Genomic DNA, 26,877 nt, shown 5'->3' with positions numbered 1-26,877 from the left:
CACGTGACTCTGTTACCTACAAGTAACACGGTGACATCACAGACATGGCGACTGTAAGGTGGAGACTTCCAAAATATGTCTACCCAGGACTAACTTGTGGTAGAAGGAAGACACAGACACTTCCCAAAATCCAGGCCAAATAAAGGCTTGAGGGCCATTAATACATACGGCATCAACCCAGATGAGGATCTTTAAAGAGCAAAATGGTGTCCCTGTGGGCACTCGTTACCAGTTAAAGATGAACTGGAGATTTACATTTCAGAATGCAATGCTATACTGAGAATCCATTTTTCAGAAGTGACCTCTTAAGTTTTCTTATCAAATCAACTCCAGTAACCAGAGTTCTGTGTTATATCGGTTCGTGGAGTTAGCAAGTAGAGGTTAAGTAGGAGAATGTGAGAGGAAAGTGAATACATTCATGAGGCCATGCAGTATGGTTTTTTCTTTTGGGGGTTTGGGGTTTTCTGGCAAAATGAGGGATTCCAATTCTAATTTGAGGTGACGTTGCAGGAAGGAGGGAGTCTGGTCACTCCTCAGAATAGAAGCACTGCAGGAGTAAAACTGTGTTTTTGTTGGGACTACATCATCCCATGGGTACCTGTGTGTGCTGGAGGGTAGGGAGAGGAGCAGGGATGGGGAGCATTGAGGATGTGGGGATGAGATAAACAGATAGGTTATGGTCAGACAGCCAGGTCATACCAGAGGTAGGACTGAAATCCAGGTCCCTTGATTCCCATACTCAATAAAAATCCTGTTTTCCAGGAGAGAGTCTACTTGGGTTAGCTGTAATCAATAGATACCAATCTGCAGCATCAGAGGATAGTTTAATGTATAAAAGTTCTTTAAAAAATTTAACTTGCTTTCCATAACTGTCTATATTGCTAAAAATCATTGCTAAGTATTTTCTTGGTAACTAACAAGACTTGATTAATATGTTAGGTTTTACTGTCCTTCAATAATAAATCCGTAACTCTCTTCCTGTGCCTATGTACTTACTGTGATCAAATCGTCACTAGGTCACTTGTACCTTCCCCTGTAAATATGTCCAAATTCCTCTGTGCTCCCACAGCCCTGGTGAAACTGAGCAAGACACTGTAGGGCCTTCCCAAGGACAGACTCCCCCACCCCTCATATCCCCCACCTACCTCTTGTTTGTAGAAAAGCTTTAGTCTCCTAGGCTTTCCCCTAGTTCCAAAGAACAAATTTAATCAGAAAAGTGAGAAAATGCAGAAACAAAGGAAAACAGTCAAGCAAGACAAAATATTAATAGGTTAGTCAAGAACCTTTAGTTCTTCCTCAGGGGCTATAGATAATATCCTTAGCCATATCCTTGAATTGTTTTGGAGATACTAAAACCTCCACCAGGTGGAAGAAGCTAACTACATGATGACCATGAGCACGTAGCCCCCAGACCAGCTGGAGCCTGAGGACTGATAATGCTGACCCCTGTGACCTCACAGGGTTACCTCACCACCCACCAATCAGAGAACTGTGCACGAGCTGATCACGTGCCCCATGACCCACTCCTCACTTTGTCTTTAAAAACCCTTCCCTAAAAGCCACTGGGGGATTCAGGTCTTTTGAGCATAAGCTGCCCAGTCTCCTTAGCTGGCCCGGCAATAAACACTGTATTTCCTTCACCACAACCTGGTGTCAGCAGCTCGGCTTTGCAGCACATCAGGCGAGTGGACCCAAGTTTGGTTCGGTAACACTGGGTCAAACTCTATTCAGCACTTGTTAGGTTGTATTTTGTACTACCATCATCTACTTGAATGCCTCTCCAACGTTTTAGAGTTCCTAGAAGGCAGTGATCTTGGTCTTGTTCATCTCTGTTTCCTAGTGCCCAGCGCTGCCCTGGCACAGGGTTGGCCTGCAATGTATGAGATGAGCAGGCAGTGGATCAGTACACCAACCTATGCACTAATTTGGTCTGCTTATTTTTTTCCTATTTCAGTTCTATTTGGTATCATTCCCCTGAACAATCATTGTACTTATCTTTTCTTCCTTCCCTCAAAATACCCCTCTACTGGTGGCAAAGTCTGATGGCAAAAGTGGATATGGATACAGGATAATCAGCAGCAGCTCTGGACACATTCTAAAACAGTAGTACCTTAAACAGTTTTTCAAAAATTATTAATGTAATATGCTGGCATGACTGTTGATAAGAATACAATGTAAATAAGAAAGGAGAGTAAAAGGAAGAGTTGGCCTATTCCATACCCATTTAAAACACTGGTGATTAGACAGAAGTGGTGCCTTTTTTATATACTTGTTGCCTACCACAACATCTCCACCACCACCACCATGTTAGATTCTGGCTACTTTCTAACCTCTATCATTCATTTAGAAAGTATTTACTGAATGCTTTTTATATGTCAGGCAAGAAGAGACAAGGAGGAGGATGTGCAAAGGTCCTGGGGTATAATGGGCAAGCATGGCTCCTCCAAGAGCCCAGCATGAATGAAGATTAGAGAAGGAAGGAAAAGGCACCCAAGATGACATTAGAGATGCTGGCAGGAGTCAGACACTGCAGGCCTTTTTGGGCCAAATGAAGGCCTTCATCCTAAGAGCAATGAGGGTAAAAGGAGAGGATTTATAATTTTAAAACCTCATGCTAGATATACTTAGCGCAAAGCAACTCAGTCAAATGAGAGCTTGGCATCACAAAAGGATGCTGCTTTAGGAAAAGGTTTCATCCCTGCTGGGAGGGCTACACAACATTTTGCTTTCATTTGCAAGACCACAGAATCGTGATTGTCACAAGTCTGGCATGCACAAGAGAACATATGGCTTCTTTCTGAAAGAAGTCTTGCCTGCATCAAGTCCCAAATATGCTAATAAAAACATCCTGCTCTCTAAGGAGGCTTAGAGAACACAATCTTGTTGTTGCTGTTGTCCTTTTGTTTTGGTTTTGTTTCCCTTTTCTACACTCTGCATGAAAACCCACAGTGGGACTTAATTTTCTGGAACCTAAAAGAAATGTTCCCAATGAGTTATTTTATAGTTTCCTGTAAACTGTGTTTCTCTGGAGTGAATTACCTTCTACTCTTACATAATATTTCCTAACTTAGAGCATGCTCAACCTGTCATTTAGAGCTCAGGAGCATATCTTGAACACAGCAGAAGGTTTTTGATATCACTACTACTAGAGGAGAAAGTTATCCTGTGAAGTATTTTTTTAAAAAATGAAGGGGAAGTCTCTTTCAATTTAATTACTCTGGTGCATATTCTCTACTATTTAAATATGGGTGCCTTTCTTTTATTCTCATAATGAATTACTGTCACTCAAAAAGGTATGATCAACATGTCAAGGCAGAAGTTGGATTTTAAGCACCATAAGAAACAGGTTCCCGAAGAAAAATTAAAAGAGGAAGACTATTTTCACATAGAAATCTGGCACATGATTTCAAACTCTAAAATGTAAATGCCCATCTGTACACAACTCAGCTTTTAAAAAGCTCACCTTCTGCCCTATTTGTTATGGATACTTATAAATAAGTAAACTGTAAAAATATAATTAAAGCTCCTTTCCTGCTCCCCGTGCCCCCCTCTGCTTCCGCCACCCCACAGTACCACTCTCCTTCCCAACGGCAGTTTTGTTCTTTTACTGCCTATGTGTCTGTCTTAGTTTGGAGCTTCCCCAAACAGAGTCTGGGTCATGCATGAAGTGGCAGCAGTTCATTTGGATGGCGGTCCCAGCAAGCAGAATGAGGGAGCAGGAAGAGTGGGGCAGAGAAAAGCAAGGCCCAGAAGAGTGTGTTCTGGAGCTGGTTACCACACTCCAGAATTGGGTAATGTGGCTTGCTCTTGCAGTGGTCCCTGTGAGGAACCATGTGGAACACACCTCAGTACTGTTCCTTGGATGAAGCTGGGGCAATCATCTGATTCATGTTTCCACTGGTTGAAGGCTGCCTCCAGATAGGTCAGGCAATACCCAGAAAAAGCTAAAATTCTAAGACATAGAAGAAACTCCTGGGGCAGAAAGGCTGGAGGAAGGATGCTGGAACTATCCACCAGGCTAGGCTGAGAAAATATGTCTCCAGACACACAGGGTATATGTTTACCAGGGAGCAGCAAACTTATTAGTATAAGTGGCAAGTAGAACTAGGTTAGGGCTTGAGTGTCAGTGCTATAGACAGTGTTTTCATCCTCCCAAAATTCATATGTTGAAATTTCAACCTCCAATGTGATGGTATTAGGAGGTGGGGCCCTTGGTAGGTGATTAGATCAAAAGGGTGGAGTCCTCATGAATAAGATTAGTGCCCTTATAAAAGAGACCCCAGACAGCACCTTCTGCCATGTGGGGACACAGTGAGAAGATGATAATCTATGAACTAGGAAGAGGATCCTCAACAGACACCAAATCTTAGACTGCCAGCCTCCAGAACTATGATAAATAAATTTCTGTTGTTTATAAATTACTCAGTCTATGGTATTTTGTTATAGCAGGCTGATAAGACAATCAGATTCATTTTATGCCTCATACTTTTTTTTTTTTAATTAAAGCACACTCTCCCTTTTATACAGTCAACTTTCTTTCAGAGCTCAAAGCTTCCCTTGGAGTGTCTATCTGACCTGCTATGGAGAAAAGCCATAGTTTGCTTGTTTTTTGTTTGTTTTTACAATAATTTGAAAATATAAACATCATTCTTAGCTAGTGAGTTGTTCTACCATAGGCCATGGGTCAGATTTGGCCCACAGATCACAGTATGTTGAAACCTGTGCTACAAAATCCGTAAACAGTGTAAAGATTTATTTTCTGTTTTTAGCATATATAAGTGGTATCATACTGCACCCATCCTTCCATAACTTGTCACACATCAAACTTACAGATGTCGCTATAGGTAGAGGCAGACCATTCATTTGAACTGCTGTACAGTGTTCCACTGTAAGTCTACATAAAAATTTATTTTTTTAGTGATGTATACTTGGGTCGTTTTATGCTTTTCACTATTACAAACAGTACAGCAATAAGCATCCCTCTGTGAGTGTCTCCTGCTGCATGAGTAGGAGTTTTCTCTAGGATATGTGCCCTGAAGTGAAATTACTGTGTCACAAGGTACGCATGATACATGAATCTTCAGTTTATTTCATTACTGCCACATTACTCTCCCAAGCAGTTGTACCAATTTATAGCCCCCCCTTCAGTGTACCAAAATTCCCGTTTCTCCACATGTTCCTCAATATTTAGTTTTGTCAGACTTCTTAATTTTTGCAGATCTGATGGTTATGAATATATATTACAATATTGCTTTCAATTTCCATATTCCTGATTACTAGAGAAGGTGAACATCCTTTCACACTAACTGATCTTCTGGGATACCTATTCTATGGGCTGCCTGTGCATATCATGTGCCTATTTTTTTGTTGTTGTGGTTGCTACTGATGTTTGCTCTGCTATTGGGTTGTCTTTTCTTACTCATGTGCCATGTGGTAGTGCTTTATCCTCCTTTTATTTTGAAAGTTCTGGCTGGCTATGACTGGCCTAGGTCAGCAGAGTGTAGACCTACTTCCACACCCAGCAGAGCTCCCAAGTACCCAAAAGCTCCATTGTATACATCATCCACTCTGAGTAAAAATAAACACATCACTTGAAAAATATGGTATTCATCCACTCATTCATCCAGGGACATTTACTGAGTACTTCCTATGACATTAATGGTACTAGCAACAGAGACATAAAGATATAAGAAACCACAACCTAAGAAGCACATTCAACTACAAGGGATTAATCGCCAGATGAGCTAAATGTCACTTAGCCTAGAGCAAAGCCTTGAAAAAATCAGATAAAGAGGGGGGTGATGGAAGCTCTACTCTGGGTAGATACAGCCAAGAACAGGGTTCTATCTCTCCCCAGCTCCTAGTCTAGGGCTACGGTTTCATCTGAGAGAGGCAGGCTAGGCTGCCAGTGTCTCCCATCCCTCCACTCCCAACCCTGCAATGCAGAAGCACAAATCTAGGCAGGTGCTGCTGAGAGGACTACATCCCCTTCCCCCACTCCTTTTCTACTTGCAGGGCAGGGCTTGGCCCCAGGAGCAACAGGCTGAGAACACTAGGGTTCCAATCACCAAGTGAGCAATCCAAGCTCACTCATCAGGCAAAGATTCCACACTGAGAGAAGCAAGCTAAAAAATCATGCAATGCCTGCTTGTAGAGAGGGGCTGTCACTCAGGGAGAAGTGGGCTACTGTTCCCATCCAAAGATCTGATGTAATGGCACAGAGGTTCTGCCCAGGAGAAGAGGCAAGCCCTAATGACAGAGAGCTCTATGATGCTGCCTGAATCGACTGGTTTTATTTGGGACATAGCAGGGAGAAGTTCATGCCTAAGGACACTGTCAAAAACAATGGAGATTCCGGTTGCAAGCAAATAATTACATGCGCCTAGTAGCTTCATGATGTAAGTATCATGATGTATCATACGTATTATAAAATGATGGACCAGCCATAAATTTAACAAAGCCTAAGAGACATCCAAGAAGAGTGTTCCTGGGATCACACTCATCCCTGAGGGTCCTAAAGATTGAGAACATATCCTAGGCTGTACCCACTCAGGAGTAACCAGAGTGGGACTTGGGGCAGACATGAAAATGCCCCAAGTCATACATAGATCCATCAGCAAAACGTGGAAGCCTTACTGACTTAAAAGGCTTAAGCGCAACCTTTGACCAAAACACTGGCTAAACAATAAGCCACTCTAACCTAGAAGGAAGTCAGGAAGCTGGGCTTAAAAATAAAATCATATTCATCTCTCATGGTCTGGAAGACTTTGTGCCTAGCTAGTGCTGCACCCTCCCTGGAGAGACTGGAGAGAAGACCTCTGAACTACTGGACCCTGGCTAAAAGTGGGTGGAAACTGTAAACTCCCTGAAGTGTGAAAGCAGTCTACAAACCACACACACACATCTAAGTAGCTAGGGTGGCTTAAGCACAAACTGTGATCAATAAATGGTTTATAAAGACCCACAGAAAACCCTTAAGAATTCAGGCCAAAAATAAAAACAAGAAAAAAAAAATCTAAGCAAGAAAGTCATAGAGGACGTAATGTGGCGAAAATAGACTTTACAGAATTAGTCCAGCCAAGTCACTAAACAGATAAATAAATGACCTAACAACAACTTCAACAAACTTCCTCCAAAAAGGAAGGGGTAAGGAGTGTCAGTATTCAGAGGTGCTACAATATTTTACCTAAAATGTGCAGCTTTCAACAAAAAAATTATGAAACACCCAAAAAACAGAAAAAACAAAACCCAGAAAAGTATGACCCATGCACAGGAAAAAAAACAGGCAATAGAAACTTACAGGTGCCCAGAAGTTATATTTAACAAGACTTGAAAGCAGCCGTTTTAAGTATATTCAGAGAACAAAAGGAAGCCATGCTTACAGAAGTGAAGGAAGGTATGATGACAATGTCTTATCAAACAGAGAATATCAACAAAAAGATAGAAAATGCAACAAAGATCCACATGGAAATTCTGGAGTTAAAAAGTACAGTAACTGAAATGAAGAATTCAGTAGAGTGGTTCCGCAGATTTGAACTGGAAACTTATTAACAGATGAATAGAGACTATATAATCCAAAGAAAAAGAAAAAAGAAGAAAAATAATAAAAAGAGCTTCAGAAAGGTGGGACACCATTAACTGTAGAACATACGCACACTGAAATTATCAGAAGGAAAGGAGAGAGAACGGAACAGAAATATATTCAAAGAAATAATGGCTGAGAATATTCCAAATTTGATTTTTAAAAAACATACTAATCTATATTTCTAAGAAGCTCCATGAACTCCAAGTAGGATGAATTCAAAGAGAACCACACCCAAACTCATCAAAATGTTAAAAGCCAAAGATAAATTGTTGAAATCAACCAGAGGAAAACAACTTGTTCCACTGTGGAACATAAAATTAACAGCTGACTTCTCATCAAAAACAATGGAGGCCAGAGCGCTTAAAGAAAAATCAGGAAAAGACATATAAGTTTTGACTGTGGGAGAGAGAAAGTCCCAGAAAATACATTTGGAAAGGGTCTTCGTAGGTAGCAGAAATCCTCCGGCAAAGAGAGGAAGAACGCAGAATTACCTCAGGAAGGTAGCGCTGAGAGAAAATATGAAGAGAATACTGATCTCAGGTGTTAAAAGGTATTACCTAAAACCTACCTTTTCATTACAGTCAATTTTTTTTTATTTATTTTTTATTTTTTTTAATTTTTTTAATGCTATTCTTGTCTGCTTACATTCTTTTTATGTATGTATGTATGTATGTATGGCTGTGTTGGGTCTTCGTTTCTGTGCGAGGGCTTTCTCCAGTTGCGGCAAGCGGGGGCCACTCTTCATCGCAGTGCGCGGGCCTCTCACTATCGCGGCCCCTCCTGTTGCGGAGCACAGGCTCCAGACGTGCAGGCTCAGTAGTTGTGGCTCACGGGCCGAGTTGCTCTGCGGCATGTGGGATCCTCCCAGACCAGGGCTCGAACCCGTGTCCCCTGCACCGGCAGGCAGACTCTCAACCACTGCGCCACCAGGGAAGCCCTACAGTCAATTTTTTAAAAATCTCTCATCTACATGATTTGAAAGTTTATGAGAAGTTAACAACTCTTTCATCTCACAGATTGTTGAGATACATTTCTCAACCAGACCTGTCATCAACGCATTTTGTATTTAAGTTGATGTATGAAATTCATATAGACTCATTTGTTAAGATTCAGAAAGATGTGACTAAATTATTAACTGCTTATAAGCATGTACCACGTGGGTGATAATAAAGGCAAAAGTTAGGTGAGATTAATTACACCACACAACCAGAGAATTTACTCATATTTTTTAATAAAAATTTAAGATTTCAATGTTTGTTAAAAAAAAAAGTGGGCAGTCAGGAGAAATGCTAGAAGACTCCTTGAACACTGATTATTGATGCTACAAAAAAGTAAGAAATATACTCTGGTTTCTCTTCAGATCATATAAATCTTTCACCTTTTACTAAAGATTTCCCTGGAGAGGAACAATTCTGAGTCTTTCCCCAATTTTTTGAGGCCTTGCTCTCGCAAGGCTTATAAGCATGTACAAAAAGCAGATGATATTTCACTTTTCAAAAATATATCATTGTTGGTAGTTTTCTTTATGTTAAAAAAAAAAGAAGTAAGAAATATATAAGGTGAGATTTTGAGGGTACATTATGAAAACTCTGGTACAGAAATAATGCAAATGAAATCCACAAAGACCATTTATTTATACCACAGCAGTAAGCTTGCTTCGTCTCTCAGAAAACGTTGCAGTGGGGTTTTTTTTTTTTTGCTGCTTTCTGTGTATTTTAAATGCGCTTTTACTGTAGAGTACTGTTTATCTTTTACAGTTGAAGCAAATTTACTAATCAGGTACTGGTGATTTAGATAAAGACATCTGTGAAAGAAAGGGGTATGGGGCACCATGAAGCTGAGATAATGAGCTAGCTCAAAGAACTCAGTAATTATATTTAGAGTGCCCTGGATACACCTACACCTATCACTTCCTACTGGAAGCCTAGTTGTTATAATCAGATTTGAACAGAAATTACTGACAGAAGAAAACGGCTAATTTACAAAGACAATAAGTGGTGGTGGTAGCAGCCCTATCAGACCCTGAAGGGAAGTGGCCCAGAGGAGTCTAAATCCTGATGAGCCATTTGGTAACAGAAGGAACTTTTGTAACCCAACATTTTACAGCACACTCAAAAGCCAAATAGTTAAATTACAACTATAAAATGAAACAAAACAAAAGTATTTCCAAAAGGAAATGAATGCTTATGATGGCATGGAGAAAATGTTTTCTCTTGAATAATGCATATCAACTATATTCAATCAGTTCTTGTCCAGCTTAGGGAAGATAACAGCCACAGAACCTTTAATCAGTTTTCCTAACAATCCTGAAGAATAGGTAGACTGTATTATCCAAGTTATATCACTAAGCTTAAAAGTAACCCACTCCAAGTCATGTAGCTACTAAACCAGGATCTACAGACATCTTAAGGCTATACTGAAGATTCTTTGAGAATGGAACTATCTGACTCATCTTGTTGACTCCTCACGATATAAACTCCTGATAAAAAGGAGACCCTCAGAAGTTAGTGGAGGCAAGAACAAATACAGAGTCAGAGGCAGGACAAGATTTACTGCCCTCATATCACAAGCGCACTCCGCCCCCAGTGTTTCTCAATGCAGCGCCCACCTGTACTAAAATTATCCAGAAACTAATTTCAAGTACAATGCAGCAGCTCTCCCCCTCTCCCAACACCCACCAGATAGCTAAATCTGAGTATTTGGAGGTAGGGTCTGGGAATCTGTATTTTTAAGTTTCCCAAGTATAAGACATGCTGCCATATTGTGGCAAACCCTAACCTCAGCATCGTGTCACATCAATATATAGTTCTTCCTCTTACTTCCATTTATGATATGCTTGGCAAAGTAAAGAGATGCTTGAAAAATCACGATGAGAAGCTCAAACACCCTGTGAGGGAGACACAGAGTGACCTAGTGCTACAAAATGATGATATCTGAATTTTGCCACTGCTTTCTTCTGAAAGCTGTCTTCTGTTTCTCCATATGGAGAAAAGCTGAAGTATTACCATCACCATCTGGAGTTTTAAACAGTAAAGCATCAGTAGAGATTTACAGTGTCCCTGGCTTATAAGATCTGAATTCACTTAAAAATTCACTGAGTATAATTGTCTTTTACAAGCCCTGAACCCAAACAACCTGCAAGAGCAGGAAGAAAGATAAACTTATTGGCATGTTTCTAGCCCCCTGTGGGCACCATCACATATCCAAACTCATTAATTATGTGGAACTCAGAGGTTTCAAACAGAAGCTTCAAACTGAAAAGGTCAGAGGCATAACAGGCTTCAGAAAAAATAATGGGGACAGATCAGCTATTGGTACATCTCTGACTACCGCTAAGAGTAATACCAAACAAACTTACAGTCTTTTATAGCGTATACACTACACTTCCAATATCTTAATTAATTTGATCTTCTCTAAAATCTTATGAAGCGTCCAGCACCCTTTGCACACTTCTATTAAGAGAGCTTTTTATCTCTCTGCTGCATCATTTGACTTCTCTTCCCTGGTGAGTTTCTGGGAGGCAGAGACAGTATATTCTCTTCTGTATCCTTAGCATCTAGCATGGCGTCTCACTCACGAAGGCACTCACAGATGCGGGAATCCTTTTTGTAACTACATTCTAGAGATAAGACAATTGAGGTTCACAGAGATCAAGATATTTATCCTGGAGAGATGCCCTGGGAAGAAAGCAGGCACTTGGCCCTCAAATGTAAGGGGGGCTGTTGCATGGAAAAGGGATTAGAGTAATTTCACATGCCTTCACTAGACAAATCTAGATGGAAGTTAGTGGGAGAAAGATTTTAGCTCATGTAAGTTAAGAAGTTTCTAACCATGAGAAATATCTAAATAGGAAATGTGTCCTTTCAAAAGGCAAGTTGCCCAACATGGGAGAGTATAGGAGAGACTGTACAGAAAGGGTTTTATGTATCAGCTGGAGGATCAGCCACATAACCTGTAGAGTCCCATCCAACCAGGAGACTCCATGAGTCTATCCCTTGAAAAAACTTACACAGATGGTCACTGGTAGAAAGGATGAGGCTCTCACAGCCTTATATCACTGTTCCCATTGCACCACACTGGATGCCTTTGAAAAACATACATCTAACAGGTTCTGACAATTCAAAAAGCATCCTATCAGAAATGGGTGTTGAATTTTGTCAAAAGCTTTTTCTGCATCTACTGAGATGATTAGATAAAAACTCTCCAGAAAATGGGCATAGAGGGAACCTACCTCAACATAATAAAGGCCATATATGACAAACCCACAGCAAACATCATATTCAATGGTGAAAAACTGAAAGCATTTCCACCAAGAGCAGGAACAAGACAAGGATGTCCACTCTCACCCCTCTTATTCAACAGTTTTGGAAGTCCTAGCCGTGGCAATCAGAGAAGAAAAAGAAATAAAAGGAATCCAAATCGGAAAAGAAGATGTAAAACTGTCACTGTTTGCAGATGACATGATACTATACATAGAAAATCCTAAAGATGACATCAGAAAACTACTAGAACTAATCAATGAATTTGGTAAGGTTGCAGGATACCAAATTAATGCACAGAAAACTCTGGCATTCCTATACACTAATGATGAAAAATCAGAAAGAGAAATCAAGGAAACAATCCCATTTACCACTGCAACAAAAAGAATAAAATACCTAGGAATAAACCTAAGTAGGCAAAAGACTTGTACTTAGAAAACTATAAAACACTGATGAAAGAAATCAAAAATGACATATAAACAGATGGAGAAATACACCATGTTCTTGGATTGGAAGAATCAGTAATGTGAAAATGACTTTACTACCCAAAGCAATCTACAGATTCAATGCAATCCCTATCAAACTACCAATGGCATTCTTCACAGAATTAGAAAAAAAATTTTACTATTTGTATGGAAACACAAAAGACCCCGAATAGCCAAAGCAATCTTGAGAAAGAAAAACGGAGCTGGAGGAATCAGGCTCCCCAACTTCAAACTATACTTCAAAGCTACAGTAATCAAGACAGTATGGTATTGGCACAAAAACAGAAATATAGATCAATGGTACAGGACAGAGAGCCCAGAGGTAAACCCACGCACATATGGTCACCTAATTTACGACAAAGGAGGCAAGAACATACAATGGAGAAAAGACAGCCTCTTCAATAAATGGTGCTAGGAAAACTGGACAGCTACATGTAAAAGAGTGAAATTAGAACACTACCTAATACCATACACAAAAATAAACTCCAAATGGATTAAAGACCTAAATGTAAGACAGGACACTATAAAACTCTTAGAGGAAAGCACAGGAAAAACACTCTTTGACATAAACCACAGTAAGGTCTTTTTCGACCCACCTCCTACAGTAATGAAAATGCAAACAAAAATAAACAATTGGGACCTAATTAAACTTAAAAGCTTTTGCACAGCAAAGGAAACCATAAACAAGACGAAAACACAACCCTCAGAATGGGAGAAAATATTTGCAAATGAAGCAACTGACAAAGGATTAATCTCCAAAATATACAAGCAGCTCCTGCAGCTCAATATCAAAAAAACAAACAATTAAAAATTTTTTAAATGGGCAGAAGACCTAAATAGACATTTCACCAAAGAAGATATACAGATGGCCAAGAGGCACATGAAAAGATGCTCAACATCACTAATTATTAGATAACTGCAAGTCAAAACTACAATGAGGTATCACCTCACACCAGTCAGAATGGCCATCAACAAAAAATCTACAAACAATAAATGCTAGAGAGGGTGTGGAGAAAAGGGAACCCTTTTGCACTGTTGGTGGGAACATAAATTGATACAGCCACTAAGGAGAACAGTATGGGGGTTCCTTAAAAAACTAAAAATAGAACTACCGTATGATCCAGCAATCCCAGTACTGGGCATATACCCTGAGAAAACCATAATTCAAAAAGACACATGTACCCCAATGTTCACTGCAGCACTATTTACAATAGCCAGGACATGGAAACAACCTAAATGTCCCAAGACAGATGAATGGATAAAGAAGATGGGGTACATATATACAACAGAATATTACTCAGCCATAAAAAGGAACGAAATTGGGTCATTTGTAGAGATGTGGACAGACCTAGAGTCTGTCATACAGAGTGAAGTAATCCAGAAAAGAGAAAAACAAATATCATATATTAACACATATATGTGGAATCTAGAAAAATGGCACTGGAGAACCTATTTGTAGGGCAGGAATAGAGACGTAGACGTAGACATAGAGAACGGACATGTGGACACGGGGAGTAAGGGGAGGGTGGGACAAATTGGGAGATTAGGTTTGACATAAATATACTACTATGTGTAAAACAGATAGCTAGTGGGAAACTGCTGTATAGCACAGGGAGCTCAGCTCGGTGCTCTGTGATGACCTAGATGGGGGGATGGGGTGGAGAGGGGGAGGGAGGTCCAAAAGGGAGGGGATATAGGTATACATATAGCTGATTCACTTCACTGTACAGCAGAAACAAATACAACATTGTAAAGCAATTTCACTCCAATTAAAAAAAAAAAAAAGTATCCTATCAGACTTAGTTCCAGAGTAAGACGGAGTAAGAAGGACTGATTTATCCCCCTGCCTGAAATTAACAAACAAACCATATGATATGTAAGTATGCCTGTGCACATGTGTGTGCATATGTGTGTATGTGTGTATAAGAAACAACAGTTTTCAAGACTGGGTATCAGGAAATGAGACACTGATCCCTGACTGGCAGGATACAAATGAGGTGGGCCCTACAACTGCCCCAACTTACTGCTTTGAGAGATTTTACAGGCCACAATGCAAGGAGGAAAAACACAGGTGAAGTCTCAGAGATTAGAGTCTGAGGAGAGCAAGGAGGTTAGAATTTGTAGGGCAGAGTACTGGACTGGAGAGAGCTGCACAGTTGCACAGAGAGAGAACCACGGAGATCTGTAGAGGGTCCCCTTGACTATTCGGCAGAGAACTGATCAACGCAAGCACGTAAGGAAACTAACCGAGACTGCTGAAAGAATCATCCAAGAAGATTAAAGGGAACAGCTTTCAAGACTCACATGGAGAGAGGAAAAGAGTATATTCCCATCAGAAATATTGGAAAACCATAACTGACTCAGCACTGAGTAGAGAACTCAGAGAGTTCTTGCCTCAGGAGTGCAAAACAAGGTGCTTTAACACCTGCTCTGGTCCTCCCCAGCAAATCTTAAATGAAAGACTCAAAAGATGAAAACTGTTTCCAAGTCATTTAGCTGTGTCCCAGAACTCAGGTCCAGAAGTTTTACAGAATATAAAAACAACCAATAAGATAAAATTCACAACATCTCACAACCAAAAATTATCAAAAATGGAAACAAACAAAAAAATCTGTAATACAAAAAACCAACCAGTTAGATATAACTCAGAATTGACGCATGATATAATTAATTGACAAGAGCATTGAAACAATTGTATTCCGTGTGTTCAAGAATAAATGTTAGTTTCATATATAGAGATACAGATATAATGCTAATCAAACTCCCAGAGATGAAATCTACAATGTCTGAGATGAAAAACATACTGGATGACATTAACAGGAAATATTGCAGGAAATTGCTGAATTTAAAATATAGCAATAGAGACTACTCAAAAATGAAACAGAGAAAAATGAATCTAAAAAAATAAATAAATGAGCACCAATGAGCTGGGTGACAACTTCAAGTGAGCTAATATAAGGATAACGAGTTTGTGGAGGGGAGGAGAGTGGTGGGGGGCAGAAAAAAGATTTGCAGAACGGTTGAGATTTTTCCAAACTTGAGGAAAACTATAAAGCCACGAATCTGAGAAGCTCAAAAAACCCTAAACATAAGAAATATGAAGAAAACCACACCAAAGCACATCACAATCAAATTGCTCAAAACCAAGGATCAAGAAAAAAAATCTTGAGACTTCCCTGGTGGCACAGTGGTTAAGAATCCACCTGCCAATGCAGAGGACATGGGTTTGAGCCCTGGTCCGGGAAGATCCCACATGCCGTAGAGCAACTAAGCCTGTGCGCCACAACTACTGAGGCTGCGCTCTAGAGTCCAAGAGCCACAACAACGGAGCCCGTGTGTCACAACTACTGAAGCCTGCGCACCTAGAGCCCGTGCTCTGCAACAAGAGAAGCCACCACAACAAGAAGCCCGCGCACCACAACGAAGGGTAGCCCCTGCTCGCTGCAACTAGAGAAAGCCCCAGCACAGCAACAAAGACCCAACACAACCAAAGATAAATAAATAAATAAATTTATTAAAAATAAATAAATAAATCTGTGAGTCTGTTTCTGTTTAAAAAAAGAAAGAAAGAAAAAATCTTAAAAGTGGGCCAGAGGAAAAAAGACATGCTACATACAGAGGATTAAAGGAATAAAGATTCTGGTTGACAGCATAAACAATATAAAACAAACAAACAAAAAAAAATGTGGAGCAACATCTTTAAAAGTACTAAAAGAAAAAAGTGTCAACCAAAAATTCTATATTCAGTGAAAACACCTTTCAAATGCAAAGGCAACATAAAGACATATTCAGTAATACAAAAACTAAAATAATCCATCACCACAAGAACCACACTAGAAGAAATGTTAAAGGAAGCTCTTCAGGGAAAAGATAAATGATATCAGGTGGAAATCTAGATGTACACAAAAAATGAAGAGCACAGAAGATGCTACATGGTTAAATATATTATATATGTGTATACACACACACATATATAAATGTATGTATACATGGTTAAATAACATATTTTTATATATAAAGTTCAAAGCAAATATCAATGTAATAAAAAGCAGAAAAACAATAGAGAAAAATCAATGAAACAAAAAACAGGTTCTTTGAGAAGATCAATAAAACTGACAACCCTCTAGGCAGGTTAATCAGGAAAAAGGAAAGAGAACACGAATTACCAATATTAGGAATGAGAGAGGTGGTATCACTACATATTCTACAAATTTTAAAGGACTAATAAGTGAAGTTTATCCCAGGAATATAGGGCTAGATTAACATTCCAAAAATCAATCACCATATAAGAAGCTAAAAAGGGAAGATAATATAATCATCTCAATAGATGCAGAAAATGCATTTGACAAAACCCAACATCTAAAAACCCTCAGCCAACTAGGAGTGGAAAGGAAGATCCTCAAATTTAAAACGTCATGTACAGGTAAGATCATACTTAATGGTCAATAAAACTGAAGTCATTCTTCCCATGATCAGGAACAAAGCAAGAATATTCACAAGGATGTTCATGCTTAACATTTCTATTCAACATTGTAATGAAGCTTCTAACCACTGAGATATTTATTATTATATAATAAAATGAGAAAGAGAAGAAAAAGAATTCAAATTAAGAAGGAAGAAAACAGATAACACAATTTTCTGTGTAGAAACTGCAATGTAATCTACCAAAAAGGCTACTAGAACTAATAAGTGAGTTTAGCAAGGTTGTAGGATCTAAGGTCAACATACAAAAATCAACTATATTTCTATGTACTAACCATGAATGATAATATCATTTAAGATGGCATCAAAAATGCAAAACATTTGGGGATGAATCTGACAAAAGAAACAATACCTGTACAGTGGAAACTATGTCATTGCTGAGAATTTTTAAAAGACCTAAATAAATGGAGACCTAAATAAATACTTTGTTCATAGGTCAGAAGACTCAATACTGTTAAGATCTCTATCACCCCAAATTGACCTATAGACTCAATGCAATCTCAATCAAAATTCTAACAATCTTTTGTGTATGTGTAGAAATTGACAAGCAGATTCTAAAATTCAAATGGAAATATGAAGAACACAGATAGCCAAAACAACTTAGAAAAAGAAGAACAGAGTTGAAGGGCTTACACTATCTGATTTCAAGATTTATTATAAAGCTACAGTAATCAAGGCAGTATGGTACTGGCATCAAATAGACAAAGAGATTAGTGTAACAGAATAGAGAGTCCAGAAATTAATAAAGATATATAGGACAACACATTTTTTTCAACAGAGGTGGAGAGACAATTCAGTGAAGAAAGAATAGCTTTCAACCAATGGTGCTATCACAATTGTATATCCATGCACAAAAACAAACAAAAAACTTCAATCTATATCTTCCACCATACACAAAAATTAACTTGAACTGTTCATAGATCTAACTCTAATACCTACAACAATAAAACTTCTAAAACTAAACATAAGACAAAATCTTTGTAATACTGGATTAGGTAAAGATTTTTTTAGATACGACATCAAAAGCACAAATTTTAAAAGAAAAAAATGATGAATTAGATCTTCAAAATTAAAACCTGCTGCTGCTCCAAAGACAGTGCTAGGAAAATGAAAAGTCAAACCATAGACAGAGACAAAATATTTACAAAGCATATATCTGATAAAGGACTTGTATCCATATATAAAACAGAACTCAACAAGAAAACGAACAACCCAATAAATGGGCAAAAGATGTGAAAATACACATCATCAAAGAAAATACAGGCATGGCAAATAAACACATTAAAAGATACTTAGGGGGAGGGAAGGGCAAGATGGCGGAAGAGTAAGACGCGGAGATCACCTTCCTCCCCACAGATACATGAGAAATACATCTACACGTGGAACTGCTCCTACAGAACACCCACTGAACGCTGGCAGAAGACGTCAGACCTCCCAAAAGGCAAGAAAATCCCCACGTACTTGGGTAGGGCAAAAGAAAAAAGAAATAACAGAGACAAAAGAATAGGGACGGGACCTGCACCAGTGGGAGGGAGCTGTGAAGGAGGAAAGGTTTCCACACACTAGGAAGCCCCTTCGTGGGCAGAGACTGCGGGTAGCAGAGGGGGGAAGCTTCGGAGCCACGGAGGAGAGCGCAGCCACATTGGTTCGGAGGGCAAAGCGGAGATTCCCGCACAGAGGAGCGGTGCCGACCAGCACTCACCAGCCCGAGAGGCTTGTCTGCTCAGCCGCCGGGGCGGGCGGGGCCTGGGAGCTGGGGCTCGGGCTTCGGTGCTAGCCGGGAGGGAGTCCGGGAAAAAGACTGCAGCTGCCAAAGAGGCAACAGAAATTTTCTTGCCTCTTTGTTTCGCGGCGCGCAAGGAGAGGGGATTCAGAGCGCCGCCTAAACGAGCTCCAGAGACGGGCGCGAGACCCGGCTATCAGCGCGGATCCCACAGCAACAGGGACGCAGAGGGAAAAACGGAGAGATTCCCGCACAGAGGCTCGGCGCCGAGCAGCACTCACCAGCCCGAGAGGCTTGTCTGCTCACCCGCCGGGGCGGGCGGGGGCTGGGAGCTGAGGCGCGGGCTTCGGTCGGATCCCAGGGAGAGGACTGGGGTTGGCTGCGTGAACACAGCCTGAAGGGTCTAGCGCACCACAACTAGCCGGGAGGGTGCACGAGAAAAAGTCTGCAGCTGCCGAAGAGGCAGGAGACTTTTTCTTGCCTCTTTGTTTCGCGGCGTGAAAGGAGAGGGGATTCAGAGCGCCACTTAAACGAACTCCAGAGACGGGCGCGAGCCGCGGCTATCAGCGCGGACCCCAGAGACGGGCATGAGACGCTAAGGCTGCTGCTGCCGCCACCAAACAGCCTGTGGGCGAGCACAGGTCATTCTCCACACCACCCCTCCCGGGAGCCTGTGCAGCCCGCCATGGCCAGGCTCCCGTAATCCGGGGACAACTTCCCCGGGAGAGTGCACGGCGCGCCTCAGGCTGCTGCAACGTCACGCCGGCCTCTGCCGCCGCAGGCTCCCCCCGCCTCCTCCGTACCGCTCCCTCCCCCCGGCCTGACTGAGCCAGAGCCCCCGAATCAGCTGCTCCTTTAACCCCGTTCTGTCTGGGCGGGGAACAGACGCCCTCAGGGGACCTACATGCAGAGGCGGGTCCAAATCCAAAGCTGAACCCCGGGAGCTGTACGAACAAAGAAGAGAAAGGGAAATCTCTCCCAGCAGCCTCAGAAGCAGCGGATTAAAGCTCCACAAACAACTTGATGTGCCTGCATCTGTTGAATACCTGAATAGACAACGAATCATCCCAAATTTAGGAGATGGACTTTGGGAGCAGGATATATTAACTTTTCCCCTTTTCCTTTTTTTTGTGAGTGTAGATGTGTATGCTTCTGGGTGAGATTTTGTCTGTATAGCTTTGCTCTCACCGTTAGTCCTAGGGTTAGGTCCGTCCGTTTTTTTTTTTTTTTTTTTGGCTTAAAAATTTTTTTTTTCCCTAATAAATGTTTTCTTAATAATTTTTTCCTTATTTTCTATTTTTAAAAAAAATTTTTAATAAGTTTTTTCATATTTTTTATTTTAAAAAATTAAAAAATTTTTTTTCTTAATAAATTTTTTCTAAATAATTTTTTTCTTATTTTTAGTATAAAAAATTAATAAATCTATTTTTAAAAATTAAAAAAAAATTTTTTTCTTAATAAATTTACTCTTAATAATTTTTTTTCTTATTTTTTATTATAATTGCTTTATTTTATTTTATTTTATCCTCTTTTTTTCTTTCTTTCCATTTTTTCTCCCTTTTATTCTGAGCCGTGTGGATGAAAGGCTCTTGGTGCTCCAGCCAGGCATCAGGGCTGTGCCTCTGAGGTGGGAGAGCCAACTTCAGGACACTGGTCCACAAGAGACCTCCCAGCTCCACGTAATACCAAACGGCGAAAATCTCTCACAGATCTCCATCTCAACATCAAGACCCAGCTTCACTCAACGACCAGCAAGCTACAGTGCTGGACACCCTATGCCAAACAACTAGCAAGAGAGGAACACAGCCCCATCCATTAACAGAGAGGCTGCCTAAAATCATAATAAGGCCACAGACACCCCAAAACACACCACCAGACGTGGACGAACCCACCAGAAAGACAACATCCAGCCTCATCCACCAGAACACAGGCACTAGTTCCCTCCACCAGGAAACCTACACAACCCACTGAACCAACCTTAGCCACTGGGGACAGATACCAAAAACAACGGGAACTACGAACCTGCAGCCTGTGAAAAGGAGACCCCAAACACAGTAAGATAAGCAAAATGAGAAGACAGAAAAACACACAGCAGATGAAGGAGCAGGGTCAAAACACACCAGACCTAACAAATGAAGAGGAAATAGGTAGTCTACCTGAAAAAGAATTCAGAATAATGATAGTAAGGATGATCCAAAGTCTTGGAAATAGAATAGACAAAATGCAAGAAACATTTAACAAGGACGTAGAAGAACTAAAGAGGAACCAAGAAACGATGACAAGCACAATAAATGAAATTAAAAATACTCTAGATGGGATCAATAGCAGAATAACTGAGGCAGAAGAACGGATAAGTGACCTGGAAGATAAAATGGTGGAAATAACTACTGCAGACCAGAATAAAGAAAAAAGAATGAAAAGAACTGAGGACAGTCTCAGAGACCTCTGGGACAACATTAAACGCACCAACATTCGAATTATAGGGGTCCCAGAAGAAGAAGAGAAAAAGAAAGGGACTGAGAAAATATTTGAAGAGATTATAGTTGAACACTTCCCTAATATGGGAAAGGAAATAGTTAATCAAGTCCTGGAACCACAGAGAGTCCCATACAGGATAAATCCAAGGAGAAACACACCAAGACACATATTAATCAAACTATCAAAAATTAAATATAAAGAAAACATATTAAAAGCAGCAAGGGAAAAACAACAGATAACACACAAGGGCATCCCCATAAGGTTAACAGCTGATCTTTCAGCAGAAACGCTGCAAGCCAGAAGGGAGTGGCAGGGTATACTTAAAGTGATGAAGGAGAAAAACCTACAACCAAGATTACTCTACCCAGCAAGGATCTCATTCAGATTTGATGGAGAAATTAAAACCTTTACAGACAAGCAAAAGCTGAGAGAGTTCAGCACCACCAAACCAGCTTTACAACAAATGCTAAAGGAACTTCTCTAGGCAAGAAACACAAGAGAAGGAAAACACCTACAATAACAAACCCAAAACATTTAAGAAAATGGGAATAGGAACATACATATCGATAATTACCTTAAATGTAAATGGATTAAATGCTCCCACCAAAAGACACAGACTGGCTGAATGGATACAAAAAAAAGACCCATATATATGCTGTCTACAAGAGACCCACTTCAGACCTAGAGACACATACAGACTGAAAGTGAGGGGATGGAAAAAGATATTCCATGCAAATGGAAATCAAAAGAAAGCTGGAGTAGCAATTCTCATATCAGACAAAATAGACTTTAAAATAAAGACAATTACAAGAGACAAAGACGGACACTATATAATGATCAAGGGATCGATCCAAGAGGAAGGTATAACAATTGTAAATATTTATGCACCCAACATAGGAGCACCTCAATACATAAGGCAAATACTAACAGCCATAAAAGGGGAAATCGACAGTAACACAATCATAGTAGGGGACTTTAACACCCCACTTTCACCAATGGACAGATCATCCAAAATGAAAATAAATAAGGAAACACAAGCTTTAAATGATACATTAAACAAGATGGACTTAATTGATATTTATAGGACATTCCACCCAAAAACAACAGAATACACATTTTTCTCAAGTGCTCATGGAACATTCTCCAGGATAGATCATATCTTGGGTCACAAATCAAGCCTTGGTAAATTTAAAAAAATTGAAATCGTATCAAGTATCTTTTCCGACCACAACGCTATGAGACTAGATATCAATTACAGGAAAAGATCTGTAAAAAATACAAACACATGGAGGCTACACAATACACTACTTAATAACGAAGTGATCACTGAAGAAATCAAAGGGGAAATCAAAAAATACCTAGAAACAAATGACAATGGAGACACGACGATCCAAAACCTATGGGATGCAGCAAAAGCAGTTCTAAGAGGGAAGTTTATAGCAATACAAGCCTACATCAAGAAACAGGAAACATCTCGAATAAACAACCTAACCTTGCACCTAAAGCAATTAGAGAAAGAAGAACAAAAAAACCCCAAAGCTAGCAGAAGGAAAGAAATCATAAAGATCAGATCAGAAATAAATGAAAAAGAAATGAAGGAAACAATAGCAAAAATCAATGAAACTAAAAGCTGGTTCTTTGAGAAGATAAACAAAATTGATAAACCATTAGCCAGACTCATCAAGAGAAAAAAGGAGAAGACTCAAATTAATAGAATTAGAAATGAAAAAGGAGAAGTAACCACTGACACTGCAGAAATACAAACGATCATAAGAGATTACTACAAGCAACTCTATGCTAATAAAATGGACAACCTGGAAGAAATGGACAGATTCTTAGAAATGCACAACCTGCCGAGACTGAACCAGGAAGAAATAGAAAATATGAACAGACCAATCACAAGCACTGAAATTGAAACTGTGATTAAAAATCTTCCAACACACAAAAGCCCAGGACCAGATGGCTTCACAGGCGAATTCTATCAAACATTTAGAGAAGAGCTAACACCTATCCTTCTCAAACTCTTCCAAAATATTGCAGAGGGAGGAACACTCCCCAACTCATTCTACGAGGCCACCATCACCCTGATACCAAAACCAGGCAAAGATGTCACAAAGAAAGAAAACTACAGGCCAATATCACTGATGAACATAGATGCAAAAATCCTCAACAAAATACTAGCAAACAGAATCCAACAGCACATTAAAAGGATCATACACCATGATCAAGTGGGGTTTATTCCAGGAATGCAAGGATTCTTCAATATACGCAAATCAATCAACGTGATACATCATATTAACAAATTGAAGGAGAAAAACCATATGATCATCTCAATAGATGCAGAGAAAGCTTTCGACAAAATTCAACACCCATTTATGATAAAAGTCCTGCAGAAAGTAGGCATAGAGGGAACTTTCCTCAACATAATAAAGGCCATATATGACAAACCCACAGCCAACATTGTCCTCAATGGTGAAAAACTGAAACCATTTCCACTAAGATCAGGAACAAGACAAGGTTGCCCACTCTCACCACTATTATTCAACATAGTTTTGGAAGTGTTAGCCACAGCAATCAGAGACGAAAAAGAAATAAAAGGAATCCAAATCGGAAAAGAAGAAGTAAAGCTGTCACCGTTTGCAGATGACATGATACTATACATAGAGAATCCAAAAGATGCTACCAGAAAACTACTAGAGCTAATCAATGAATTTGGTAAAGTAGCAGGATACAAAATTAATGCACAGAAATCTCTTGCATTCCTGTATACTAATGATGAAAAATCTGAAAGTGAAATTAAGAAAACACGCCCGTTTACCATTGCAACAAAAATAATAAAATACCTAGGAATAAACCTACCTAAGGAGACAAAAGACCTGTATGCAGAAAATTATAGGACACTGATGAAAGAAATTAAAGATGATACAAATAGATGGAGAGATATACCATGTTCTTGGATTGGAAGAATCAACATTGTGAAAATGACTCTGCTACCCAAAGCAATCTACAGATTCAATGCAATCCCTATCAAACTACCACTGGCATTTTTCACAGAACTAGAACAAAAAATTTCACAATTTGTATGGAAACACAAAAGACCCCGAATAGCCAAAGCAATCTTGAGAACGAAAAATGCAGCTGGAGGAATCAGGCTCCCTGACTTCAGACTATATTACAAAGCTACAGTAATCAAGACAGTTTGGTACTGGCACAAAAACAGAAATATAGATCAATGGAACAGGATAGAAAGCCCAGAGATAAGCCCACGCACATATGGTCACCGTATCTTTGATAAAGGAGGCAAGCATATACAGTGGAGAAAAGACAGCCTCTTCAATAAGTGGTGCTGGGAAAATTGGACAGGTACATGTAAAAGTATGAAATTAGAACACTCCCTAACACCATACACAAAAATAAACTCAAAATGGATTAAAGACCTAAGTGTAAGGCCAGACACTATCAAACTCTTAGAGGAAAACATAGGCAGAACACTCTATGACATAAATCACAGCAAGATCCTTTTTGACCCAGGTCCTAGAGAAATGGAAATAAAAACACAAATAAACAAATGGGACCTAATGAAACTTAAAAGCTTTTGCACAGCAAAGGAAACCATAAACAAGACCAAAAGACAACCCTCAGAATGGGAGAAAATATTTGCAAATGAAGCAACGGACAAAGGATTAATCTCCAAGATTTACAAGCAGCTCCTGCAGCTCAATAACAAAAAAACAAACAACCCAATCCAAAAATGGGCAGAAGACCTAAATAGACATTTCTCCAAAGAAGAGATACAGATTGCCAACAGACACATGAAAGAATGCTCAACATCATTAATCATTAGAGAAATGCAAATCAAAACTACAATGAGGTATCATCTCACACCGGTCAGAATGGCCATCATCAAAAAATCTAGAAACAATAAATGCTGGAGAGGGTGTGGAGAAAAGGGAACACTCTTGCACTGTTGGTGGGAATGTAAATCGATACAGCCACTATGGAGAACAGTATGGAGGTTCCTTAAAAAACTACAAATAGAACTACCATACGACCCAGCAATCCCACTACTGGGCATATACCCTGAGAAAACCATAATTCAGAAAGAGTCATGTACCAAAATATTCATTGCAGCTCTGTTTACAATAGCCAGGACATGGAAGCAACCTAGGTGTCCATCATCGGATGAATGGATAAAGAAGATGTGGCACATATATACAATGGAATATTACTCAGCCATAAAAAGAAATGAAATGGAGGTGTTTGTAATGAGGTGGATGGAGTTAGAGTCTGTCATACAGAGTGAAGTAAGTCAGAAAGAGAAAAACAAATACAGTATGCTAACACATATATATGGAATCTAAGGGAAAAAAAAAAAAAAAAAAAAAAAAAGGAGGTCATGAAGAACCTAGTGGCAAGATGGGAATAAAGACACAGACCTACTAGAGAATGGACTTGAGGATATGGGGAGGGGGAGGGGTGAGATGTGACAGGGTGAGAGAGTGTCATGGACATATATACACTACCAAATGTAAAATAGATAACTAGTGGGAAGCAGCCGCATAGCACAGGGAGATCAGCTCGGTGCTTTGTGACCACCTAGAGGGGTGGGATAGGGAGGGTGGGAGGGAGGGAGATGCAAGAGGGAAGAGATATGGCAACATATGTATATGTGTAACTGATTCACTTTGTTGTAAAGCAGAAGCTAGCACACCATTGTAAAGCAATTATACTTCAATAAAGATGTTTAAAAAAAAAAAAAAAGATACTTAGCATCATTAGTCATTAGGGAAATACAAATTAAAACCACAATTAAATACCACTGTATACCTATTAGAGTGGCTAAAATTAAAACGCCTGCCATACCAAGTGCTGGTGAGAATGTGGAGCAACAGAAGCTCTCATATACTAGGATGTGAAATGGAACAACCACTTTGCAAACGGGTTTGGGAGTTTCCTGAAAACGTAAGTATAAAACTGCTATACGATTCAGCCACTCCACTCCTTGACTTACCCAAGAGAAAAGAAAGCATATCTCTGTCCACAGAAAAACTTACAGATGAATATTCACAGAAGCTTTATTTGTAATACCCCCAAACTGGAAGCACCCCAAATATCCATCAACAGGTGCATATGTATAAACAAACTGTGGTATATCCATACAATGGAATACTATTTGGCAGTATAAAGGAATGAACTATTCATATGTAAATATGGATGAATCCCAATAATTATGCTGATTAAAATAAGTCAGATGACAAAAGAGTACATACTGTATAACCATATTTATGTAAAACTCTAGAAAATGCAAATTAATCATAACAAGGGAAGGAACATCAGTGGTTGCCTGGAAAGATAAATCCAGAGGTGAAAGGGAGTGATTACCAAGGGGCCTGAGAAAAATCTGAGGGGCAATGGATACTCTCACTTTCTGTATTTCATGAATGGTTCTGTGGATGTATACATATGTCAAACCTTTGCAAACTGTACACTTTAAATAGGTACACTCATTGTATGTCATCTGTACCTCAATAAAACTGTTAAAAATAGGACATCCCATCAAAGTCAAAGAGCCAAGACTAATATGCTGTATCTATCCCCTTACTGCTTCAAATAAAGTAGGAGTAGTAATAGTAGCAGCAAAAGCAGCACCAGCAGCAGCTAATATCTGAGGAGTTATTGTGTATCAGGCATCCTTTGAAGCACTTTATATGAGTTAACTCATTTATCACTCAGGACTGCCCTGTTGTTTTATGAAGCAGGTGCTATTATCACACTTCACAGATGAAGACTGGCTTATGTCACTTAGCATTATATCTTCCGGGTTCATCCATGTTGTGGCATGTGTCAGAATGCCCTTCCTTTTTA

General features: G+C 39.7%; 1 protein-coding gene and 1 non-coding gene across 2 annotated transcripts in view; one reads left to right on the top strand and one right to left on the bottom strand.

Annotated features, from left to right (window-relative positions):
* Window positions 1–26,877, bottom strand: part of SH3GL2 (SH3 domain containing GRB2 like 2, endophilin A1) — a 204,220-nt gene that overhangs the window by 65,595 nt on the left and 111,748 nt on the right. The window lies entirely within an intron of this gene.
* On the top strand, window positions 8,926–9,041 carry LOC133098467 (U5 spliceosomal RNA). The gene has a single exon (XR_009702168.1). It is a non-coding gene; the product is annotated as a U5 spliceosomal RNA (small nuclear RNA).

The sequence above is a fragment of the Eubalaena glacialis genome, chromosome 9 (genome assembly GCF_028564815.1).
Source record: "Eubalaena glacialis isolate mEubGla1 chromosome 9, mEubGla1.1.hap2.+ XY, whole genome shotgun sequence".
Classification (NCBI taxonomy): Eukaryota; Metazoa; Chordata; class Mammalia; order Artiodactyla; family Balaenidae; genus Eubalaena; species Eubalaena glacialis.
The sequence above is the reverse complement of the archived record's forward strand: the minus strand, read 5'-3'. Positions and strand labels throughout refer to the sequence as shown.